Source organism: Micropterus dolomieu, linkage group LG04 (genome assembly GCF_021292245.1).
Source record: "Micropterus dolomieu isolate WLL.071019.BEF.003 ecotype Adirondacks linkage group LG04, ASM2129224v1, whole genome shotgun sequence".
Lineage (NCBI taxonomy): Eukaryota > Metazoa > Chordata > Actinopteri > Centrarchiformes > Centrarchidae > Micropterus > Micropterus dolomieu.
Genome location: NC_060153.1, coordinates 18,742,239 through 18,750,512, shown reverse-complemented (window position 1 = coordinate 18,750,512; position 8,274 = coordinate 18,742,239). Strand labels below are relative to the sequence as shown.

General features: G+C 39.9%; 1 long non-coding RNA gene across 1 annotated transcript; it reads left to right on the top strand.

Annotated features, from left to right (window-relative positions):
* Nucleotides 1-1,817: 1,817 nt before the first annotated feature.
* On the top strand, nucleotides 1,818-2,991 carry LOC123969898. Its single transcript, XR_006824814.1, has 3 exons — nucleotides 1,818-1,923; nucleotides 2,498-2,632; nucleotides 2,854-2,991. It is a non-coding gene; the product is annotated as an uncharacterized LOC123969898 (long non-coding RNA).
* Nucleotides 2,992-8,274: the final 5,283 nt, after the last annotated feature.

The following is an 8,274-nucleotide window of genomic DNA, read 5'->3' as shown; positions in this document are numbered from 1 at the left end:
TCAGCTGGGCTCGCCTACCTGCCTTCTCCCCTCGCATCACCTCTACGGCGCTCCCCCAGCTCCCCCTCGCTGGAGGCCACCACATCCCTTCCCACCTCGGCCTGCTGTCCCCCTCGGCCCTCTCGCCTGAACCTCTCCAGCCCCGTCAGCTCCTTGGTCCTCCGCGCCCACGTCTGCCGATGTCCATCTCCACCACAACAATAATACTACCTCTTTAACTTCATTTCTTATTCATTGTTTATCTTTCAGGGATCTGCTCTTCATTTTGCTGTGGAACAGTTTTGTGAAAATGACAGACTGAACAGTGATGTAATCACTAAAATGCCAAGTAGCAAGGAACCAGACTTTTTTTCTCTTGGCAAGTCACCTTTGTTCAAACATGGAAAAGGGTGTGTTCTGTGTGCATGTGGATTTGTCTTTGGAGATGTTGATAAATTGTAAAGTTGCATAGATGGAAAAAGTAGGGAAAAAACTGGTGCAGATGTTTGGTCCAAATTATATAAGGTATATGAATTGTTAACTATGCACTGTATGCTAATCTTCATACTATACAATTTTTGCAGTTAGCATTAAGGCCTAGGCCTATTGTTTTGTTTTTGTTTTCCTGGATAAACTTTAAAAAGACTCAAAACCTGATGGGAATTAATATGTAGTATAGAGTTGGGGCCTATGGTTGGGACACAATTACGTTTTAGGCTGTCTACCTCAAGTAGTATATTTATTTCCTATAGAATAAATGCCAGTTCTGTCACAGCACTTGTCTTATTGACACCTTACTACCTCCCCGACAGCCCCAAAATGTATGAGTGGTCTTTGGTTCAGAGGAAGTGTCATTTATGCATTTGGTTGTTTGTATTCAAAGTGTTTTAAATACTGTGTTTTATGGAAGGGAAAATTATAATGTATTAGCCAAACAGTGCCTTTTTGACCACAGAATGTCTATATGGTTTGATAGAAGAAATGGCGTTATATATATATATTGTGTTGACTTGTTATTGCCACTATTTAAATATGCAATCCTCTGTTTTAATCCATCCATTGTTTTATGGTTTGTAATATATTGAATATGTCAATAAGTGCTGCTTGTCACTTATGCACATTTTAGAAGACATGGACGATGATTGTAAATGTAATGGAAGACAGAATTCAGTGTATTTGCTATACACTTTAAAGCACAAGAAAAACATTTGGCTTGTTACTGTTAAACAGTCAAGAATAAATCTTTACATTTATTGTTTGGTGTCTTATAAGCTTATAAAATGACTTTTAACATGCAGTAACTTTGCCAGTTATTTACTGTGATCTCTTTTTTTTTTCCCACAGTAAATTACTTGTCAATTACTGCCAATTATTTACTGTAAGTTGCTTGTCATTTGCTGCCAGTTATTTACTGTGAATTTCACAGTAGGTTTCTTACAGTGTGAGGAACAACCGCCTTTACAATGTGACCACATGTTACCTGTCAGTAAATTGTTATTTTTTATAGACCTAAACAAGGTGAGCTCTGTAGATTCCCCTTAAAGGCAGGGTAGGCAAGTTGCTTCTAAAACACTTTTTGTCATATTTGTTGAAACGGTCTTCATACACCATGCTGCATATTAAAAAGTTAGGTGCTCTGAAAAAGAGAGTATAAAAAAACGGCTGTCTGTAGTCCTCTCAGGGCTGCAGTAAACACAACCACTCGTTCCATTCGGACCGAATGCAATGATTGGCTGGCTGACTGTCACTCTCTCTCGCTACCATGGCTACTAGCCCTGCTGCTACAGGAGCTGCCCACATGCGCGCACCCGGTCAGCTCTCTCCTGACGAGCGAAGCGGTCAGACCGGAGCTAATATCTGCGTGGCTTTTCAACGATGGTGACAACTGAGGTACCCCAAGAGGCTGAAAAGTTACACCGTGGTCGCTTCATTTCCGCTTGACAGGTAATCTGGCTTTTATCATTTTGATGGTAATAGTTACTTTCATCGCTAGCTAAAGTAGCTACCTACTTAGCATACAGCTAACGGTTACTAGGAGTGCAGGCTGGTGTAGGAGCTAGAGCAGAGACGATGAATTTTGTTGTACTGTGTTTTCCGACGCTAACATTAGGTAAGACAGTGTAGGTGTAGACTGCGCCGGTTTAGTTATTTACCATCTAGGTTTATTGTTATACTATGTGTACACCTATCTTTACACCTTCTATCTAATCTGTTTGTGTGATTATGTTGTGTTTGCAAGCGTTGTTTGACTGAATGTTACTCTTTTACAAATGTGGTGATGTAGGTGTGTTTGTAGTTATGAGAAAGACATTTCAACGTTAGTATACATAAACAATGATGGCTAAAGATGTCCCTAAGTATCTGCATTTCTGGTATATAAGCTACCTATAATATAGTTAGACATTGTTCGTAGCTAAACCTACAGTGTGAAAACCTTTTACTGTAATTGGTGTTATGCCATTACTTATTTTACCATAAGTAAAAATTCCTGTATGTTTTATTTCTACTGTGCCCTCAGGTCACCTGCAGATTTGGAGTCGTTCATAACCCTGTACTTCTCACCAGTATACACTGATCGGACCACGCTGGCTGGCCTGGATTACAGCCACCGTGTCCACAGACCAGCCAGGAGAAAAGCTGATGACACAGTTCAGTATGTTGCATTATGAGTACTCTGGTGCATTTTACTCAATACATTTATAAGTGATGATATTATATTATATGAGGAATAATATAATAATGAGGAAGACACATAGATTGTGCTAATTTATTGTTTTGATTGCATTTTATGTGGAAATGCTAACAATGTTGCTAGAACAATGTCAGGCGTTGCAAATCTTTTCACTAAACTGATCCTCCTTTCTGTATTATCAGGTACGGCAAGGTGTACAACAAAAATTCCAGGAAGTAGAGCTTGTACTCACTGAAGGTGGAGAAGGATTACAGTTACATCGCAGACCTCCAGAGTTCTATCCCCCTCCTCCAACGGTTGTCTACTACTGAGGAGAGGCCTACAGCAAACCAGAGACCTGATTATCCCCCTCCTCACGGTGTTCACTGAGGAGAGGCCCCCAACTGTATTGCTAGATACAGCAAAATATAAAACAAAAAGTAATATGGTTTGTTTTGAAATGTGGTATGTCAGAGAGGTGATTGTGATATATTAAATAATCTCCACAGCAGCGATACGATGCTACATACAAGTCTGAACTGTCTTCATAATCAGTCAACATACCTCTGGACACACCTTGTCTCTTCCAGTATATACTTACTTTAAATGATGTTTAAAATTATCTATTTGTGATATAGGTTGTAGTTTTAGTAGTATTTAATAACAATAAACAAGTGTTATACCACATTTGGATGTCATCATTGGAGACATAAGACATAAATGTAGTTGCTTGATTGTTTATGCTGCAAGTGTAAAGAAAAGGCATTTATCATTTTCAATGTTTTATTTAAAAAAGAATGAAAATATTATCCGGAACAAGGAAAAACATGCTTGGCATTTTCTCTACCCTCCTGGGCATATAACAAAAACAATGTACAGGTATTCATCCACACAGCGGATGGAATTATTTGTGTAGCAGTTAGTGACATTACATCTTACACCCTGCTAGGATTAAACCCCTGTATTGTCCCAGTCGATCAGGATAACAGTTGCATATCTTCCAGAAACTCCAACTCCGTATCACAACTCTGTGAGCCTGTCCCAGTGCTCCACACTGCCACACTACAAACTGTCTGGCTGAACTGTCTGTTACTCTGTCTTGGGTCTGGAAGATCAGCCATGTGTGGTGCATGGAAACACTGTAGTCTGGATGTTGTCCACAGTCCTCACATTCTGGCCTGTAAAGGAATCCCAAATCGGAAAGAACATTTATCAACATTATTAGATATTTTTATTGAACAGGGGTTTGTTGTTCTCTAACAGGACTTCTGTGTCCACATTACACATCACATCAATGTACCTGACACAGATGAGCCGATGGCTGAAGCAGAGCTGTAGTTAGTTTTTGTAATCAGTAAACAATAATAAAAAACAATAGTGGACTACATTTATATAGCACTTTATTTTTGACACCCAAAGGGCTTAGGGGGAAACACCAGAGAAACTTTAAGACAAGTACACTGGGAGATACTATTAAAATATATGTATATATATATAAGCTACCTGTTCATATGCCGTTGTTGGAGTCTGAAGCTTGACACAGCTCCTAGAATATGTGCTGCTTGGCTTGCACCTCGTTCTCTCCGTCCTGCCTCTTCTTCCTTGGACTCCGGCAGCCCGCCCTCCTCTGCTTCGCCTCGACCCTGGTCCTGTCCCAGTGTGTGCTTGGCTCTGGAGTCCAGTCCTCATCAGAGACAATAATGCTGTCACCGTGGAAGCTCTAAGATGCAAAACAAGGTACATGTTATGAGTCTAACACGAAATTCACGTCCTGTAGTGTAACTGATGGTAAGGAGAAAATGTGTATCAGCCTGTTTTTAGCTTTGCCCAATGTTACCGCAGCTGTTAGCACAGCTAACTGTTGCTCGTCACACTCTGTTCGTCCTCCTGCGGTGTCGGCAACGCGCGTTCATGTGTTTTGGGGGCGTGGCTTTGGAAGGAGCCCAGAAGGGAGGGGGTGGTTTCTTAAACCTACCTTACCTACCCTGCCTTTAAACGGTAAAGGAATTAACTCTTGTGATTTGAAGGAATAAGTCACATCCACAAGTTTGTAAATGAATTCCATCTTGGTTTATTGAGAGTTCAATGCTGAAATATAATCTACACATGAAAGCCAGAAGATGTGTCTAGCTGCCTGAAAACAACAATTACTTCTTACAACATATAATATGGTGATTCTATATACTTAAAAGATAAAATGAAGTATTTCAAATTCCTATGCATTAATATTACACTTGATGTTCCTTATATCAGGTGATAGTGATTAGACTTAATGTACACATAACAGACCTTACTAAACATTTTATATATGCTTGCCTGACCTCCAAGAGATTTGACAAGATACTTAGCCTGCAGATGGTCATCAGGTCAGCAGCTGTGTATGTCACAAACACATGTCAATATGTTGGGTTTAAACATTATATAACATCATTTTTTCTTCTTATGTAGTTTTCTGTCTGCTTCTATTTCGAAATATTTGTGGCATCACTTGTCATATTTGATTATGTTTGGTTACTGCTAGCTATACACCATAGCTATAAACAAAACTTCTTACCATTCTAACTAGTAAAGTAGCTACCGGACGTGACGTATCGGTTTTAGCATAAGTCGGACGACAAAATGCGGAAGTATTAAAAGTGGGCGGGGCGGAATAAGGTGATAATGGAGGGAGGATATAAGAAACCCCTCCCAACTTGGACGATTCTCGTTTTTTGCTGAATTCTGATTGGCTCAACGGCACCCAGCGAAGGAGTTTACTTTCCAGCTGGGAGTTCAATCTCAATACGTTTTGTTGGGGCTGAACTCAGCGCTGGGTTGTGTGACAAGCACAACAGAGCAGGTAAATATGTCAAAAAGAAAGAGAGGAAAAAGAAATGTGTGGTGCCGAAAAAATAAGAATTTAGATGAAAAAAATGTTGGCACAAGACGCAGCTAAACGCGCCAAATGAACTGACCTCTTCCTTGGTGGAAAGGTGCTGTGCCAGGCACAGATGAGGCAGGACCCAGCACACATTTATTATAACCTGAGATTATTTATATATGCATTTATATATAGGCATATAGGCCATGTTATATATTTATATACAGTGGGTACGGAAAGTATTCAGACCCCTTTAAATTTTTCACTCTTTGTTTCATTGCAGCCATTTTCCAAAAATCAAAAAAGTTCATTTTATTTCTCAGTAATGTACACTCAGCACCCCATCTTGACAGAAAAAAACAGAAATGTAGAAATTTTTGCAAATTTATTAAAAAAGAAAAACTGAAATATCACATGGTCATAAGTATTATAAAATGCCAACAAAATAATTAACAACACACCCAAAACCGGCAGAATGAGGTATGATTTTTTTCAGAATTTTATCACCAACATCTTGACAGTTGTAAAGTTTAAACTGACAAAAATATCCGGGTCTGGCACATGTGACGTCACTGCCTCAACTTGTGGGAAGGTGTATGGTAACAGCCTCTCACCAGTAGCTCATTCAATAAATCACCTACTCTGAAGTTCCAGGGTTCAAGTCCCCAGCTAACCAAGTCAAACTTGCTAACAATGGAGGTGTTTAGATCATAGTGGGTCTAAGTTCTTTATTTTATTTGAATCCCATGACATTTTCTTCTTATTTTTCTCTGGCTAAAAGAGTTTGTGCAGTTTTAAATCTTGGAAACAAAATTTCGTAGTTGGGTTGATCATATCACCCAGTAGTCAGGTACATATAATGACACTCTCTGATCTTAAGGTGATGCTGTAAAAATCAAGTTTGTGTTTTTGCAATTATCTCAAAGTCCAAACTTTTCATCACTTTAAACTCTTAAGCGGTCTGCGTCTGTTCTTCTCATCTGAAAAGTCAAATGTTGCATTTGTTGCGACTCGTGGCTATATTTTAGGGGACATGGTTCACTTTTTTGGCATTTTAGAACACAGGGTTGCACAATGCAAGTTGTAGCTCCTTCATGCTACACACATAGAACGTTTAAACATATATTTAAATTGGAGTAAAATAAAACAATAAATATACAGTTACAAATACAGATATACGCACACATAGTACGTACAGCATATGCAATGTCGGTAAAGTTCCATATATCATCAGGGGTTTTTGTGAAACTTAACAACAGTTTCCTCTACAGCAGGGGTCAGCAAATAAGTCTGGCATCTGACCAAATCAAGTCACGAGCTGACAGCGGCTCTGTCACCCAATGCAGGTCTCCAAACCTTGTTTTGTCAAGAAAACGCATGTCAAGTGTGAAACGAGCGATCCTGAACACGAAACAGCTGTTTTTTGTTATTATAAAGATAGCAATTATAAAAACAAAGAATATGGGTGAAAGGATGGATTAGCACACGCAGGTAGCAGGGATTGTCTGAGCTACAGAGAGAGCTGGAGGTGAGTTAAAATGTGCAGCTCCCCGACACCCAGTTAACTCTTGACTGTGAGGTTACAACTCACGGCCCAAAAAGGAGAATAACAAACGCACGTGTGCACATTTTCAGCTGAGGTCTGCGGCTTACTTTGGCTAGCCTTCAACTCAACAATTCAGTTAAATGCTAAAGTTGCTCTTACTGTTACCTTGTCAGTGGTCCGCTGGCAGAACACCAGGTGCTGTCTGATCAGATGGCATTGTGCTGTTGCCGAGGCAACATAATTTTCGTTTTACGGTGGACGGACGGTAACATTACAGAGTTGTTGTTTTCTTTAGCTTGAAATAATCCCATACTTTGGGTGCTTTCTTCTTTGTCCCTGGCTATTTTCTCTCTCTTCCTCCACTTTGCAAACAGCGGCATCAGTGCGAAACAGTGTGCTGTACTATAGTTACATGGATTAACCGAAGCATCTACGCAAAATTATTTATTTTATATGCATTTTATTAATAGATTTAATCGATGAATCGTTTCAGCCGCAGTTGGTAGTGTAGAGGACTCCTGCTCAGAGGGTTGTGTGTTCAACCCTCACTTGCTGCAACTACTTTTTTTCATCCTTTTTCAACAAATTGATTGTGAAGAGATCATATTACATATCACAATTAAGCATGTGCAGGAATGTGTACATCCCGGCAATTGGTCCACATCAACCTATGGACGGTTATTTTCATGTCCCCAGTATCTCCAGGCAGAGGAAATTCCTGCTTTTCTCATTCAGGGGAATCCGCAATCTCACGTTTTCTGATGGCTTTTCAGAGGTGTGTCAAGCAAGCCAGAGACTCTTTTGAATTTCCTTCAGAACATTTCAAAGTAAAAGCTCTCAATTAAACACAAAATAAAGTACTGCAGCAAAAATGTCCGTGAGTTTTTATTTTGTGGGCACAATCACTTAAGAGGAAGTGATTATGTGAGTAACTTTTGCTGTCATGACTGAGATCTGTTTCAGCACCAGCTGCATTAATTATTATTTTTTTGCTGCTATCAAAGTAATCTGGCCATGGGCCAGATATTACTGCTGGCAGCTTTGGCCCGCGGGCCACCTATTGCCAACCACTGACTTAAGGTATGGTGGAGAACCCCCTCAGTTTGGTGGTGGTTGAGGCAGCAATAGGGGCGGACCTCTTCCAGGAAGGTTTGGCTCTGACTCTCTCACTTGCAAAACTTTCTGACTGGCAAGGAAAACCTTTTGACTTGGAATAAG